The sequence below is a fragment of the Penaeus monodon genome, chromosome 7, assembly GCF_015228065.2.
Source record: "Penaeus monodon isolate SGIC_2016 chromosome 7, NSTDA_Pmon_1, whole genome shotgun sequence".
Taxonomy (NCBI): Eukaryota; Metazoa; Arthropoda; class Malacostraca; order Decapoda; family Penaeidae; genus Penaeus; species Penaeus monodon.
The window spans coordinates 51,407,922-51,410,421 of NC_051392.1; the positions used below are offsets into that span (position 1 = coordinate 51,407,922).

The 2,500-nt window shown below is 44.7% G+C and overlaps 1 protein-coding gene across 1 annotated transcript in view; it reads left to right on the top strand.

The window, feature by feature from the left end:
• Positions 1 to 2,500, top strand: part of LOC119575438 (basic proline-rich protein-like) — a gene marked incomplete at both ends in the record, with an annotated part of 77,445 nt that overhangs the window by 32,723 nt on the left and 42,222 nt on the right.

The window sequence follows — 2,500 nt, forward strand, 5'->3', positions numbered from 1 at the left end:
CCTCCTCCCCTCCTTTTCCCTTCCTTTTTCTTTTTTTTCCCTTCTTTTTTTTCCTCTCTTCCTTCTTGCCCCCTTTTTTTCCCCCCCTTTTTTCTCTTACCCTTTTTTCTTTCCTTCTTCCATTTTTCATTTTTGTTAAATTTTAAGCTTTTTATAAAAAACGCCCCCTTTTTGGGGAAAAAGAATTTTTTTGTGTAAACCCCGTTTTTTTTAAATTAATAAAATAAAAAACCAACCTAACGACAAAAGAACAACGGGTTTTTTTACCCCCTTAAAATTTTTTTTACACACATTTTAAAAAAACACTACACACAAAAACACACCCAAACCACAACACACACAACAAACCCAAAAACCACACCCAAAACACACACACCCACACACAACCCCCAAACACACAAACACACCCACACACACACCACACACACACCCCCACACACAACACACACCACCCAACACACAAAACACACAAAAAACACAAAACACACAAACACACCCACCCCACAACAAAAAAAACAAAAAAAAAAAAAAAAAAAAACCACAAAACAAAAACCAAAAAAATTTTCCTTGCTCCTTTATTCAAACATTTTAAAAAAAGTTATAATGAAAAATAAAGATGAAAAAAAAAATAAATAAAAAACACAAAACAAGCAAAAAAAAGGGGATTTCAAAAGCTTGGTTATTGGTTTTTTCAAAAAAAAATCTAAAATGATAAGCATTAAAGCAAGTGACCAATAATTTTTTATTTTGGAACGATGAAAAAAATTTCTTTTCAAATTTCTTTGTGTTTATTGTTTTTTTTTTAATTGCCTTTAAATCTTTTAGACTTAAAATACAGTGTTTCCTATTTTTTTTTTTTTTTTCCTAAAAAATTTTCTTTCTATTTCTTTTCGTTTTTTGGGTTTTACCCCATCTCCTCTCTTCCCCTTCTTTTTCTTTTTCTGTTTCTCTCTCTCTCTCCTCTCCTCTCTCCCTCTCTCTCTCTCTCTCTCTCTCTCTTCCTTCTCTCTTTCTCTTTTTCTCCCTCTCTCTCTCTCTCCCCCTCTCCGTTCTTCTCCTCTCTCAAAACTCCCCCCCCTCCTCCCCCTTCCCCCCCCCTTCTCTCTCTCCTCTCCCCCCTCTTTCCCCTTCCCCCCTCCCCCCCCCCCTTTTTCTCTATCTCCCCCTTTTCTCTCTCTCTCTTCCCTCCCTTTTTCCCCCTTCCTTTTCTCCTTTTCTCCCTCCTCCCCCCCCCTTTTCTCCCCTTTTTTCCCTCTCCTCTTCTCTCTCTCTCTCCTTCCCCTTTTTTCCCCCCTCTTTCCCCCCCTCTCTTCTTTTTCTTCTCTTCTCTCTCTCTTTTTCTCCCTTTTTTTCTCTTTCCCTTTTCTCTCTCTCTCTCTCTCTTTCCCCCCTCCCCCCTTTTTTCTTTCCCCTCTCTCCCTTTTCCCTCTCCCTCCTCTCTCCCTCCCCTCTCCTCTCTCTTTCTTTTCTCTCCCTCCCCCTTTTTCTCCTCTCTTTCCCCTCTTTCCCCCCTTTTCCTCTCTCCCCCTTCTCCCTTTTTTTCTTTCTTCTCCCCTTTTTTCCTCTCTCTCTCCCCTTTTTCTCCCCTCTTTCCTCCCCATCCCCTTTTTTCTTCTTTCTCTTCTTCTCCCCCCTCCTTTCCCTTCCCCCTCTCTCTCTTCTCTCCCTTCTCTCCCCCTTCCCTTCTCCCCTTTTTTTCTCTCCCTCCTCTCTCTCTCCCTCCCCTTCCTTTTTTCCTCTTTTCTTTTCCCCCTCTTTTTCTCCTCTCCCCCCCCCCTCCTCCCCCCTCTCTCCCCCTCCCCTTCTCCTTTTTCCTCCCCCCCTCCCCCCTCTCCCTCCCTCTTTCCTTTTCTCTCTTTTCTCTTCTTCTCTCTCTCTCTTTCCCCCTCCTCTTTCCCCCCTCCCCCCTTTTTTTTTTTTCTCTCTTTCCCCCCCTTCCCTTTTTCCCTCTCTCTCTTCTCCCTCCCCTTCCCCCTCTTTCCCCCCCCCTTTTCTCCCCTCTCTCTCCTCTCCTCTCTTCCCCTCTTTTCCCTCTCTCCCTCCCCTTTTTTTTCTCTCTCTTTCCCCCCCCCTTTTTTTTCTCCTTTTCTCCTCCTTTTCTCCCCTCTCCCCTCTTTCTCCCTCCTTCTCCTCCCCTCTCCTCCTTTTTCCCCCTTTTTTCCCCTCTCTCTCTCCTTTCCCTTTTTTTCTTTTTCCCCCCTCCCTTTTTTCCTCCCTTTTTCCTTTTCTCCCCTTTTTCCCTTTTCCCCTCTTCTTTCCCCCCCCTCCTCTCTTCCCCTCTCTCTCTTTTTTCCCCTCTCTCTCTCCTCTCTCTTCCCCTCCTCCCCCCCCCCCGGTTTTTCCCTTTTTCCCCCTTCCCCCCCCCCCCCCTTTTTTTTCCCCCCCCCCTTTCCTTTTCTTTTTTTTTTTTTTTTTTTTTTTTCCCCCCCCCCCCAAACCCCCCCCCTTTTGGGGGGGCCCCCCCCGCTTTTCCCCCCTTTTTTTCCCCTTTTTTTTTTTT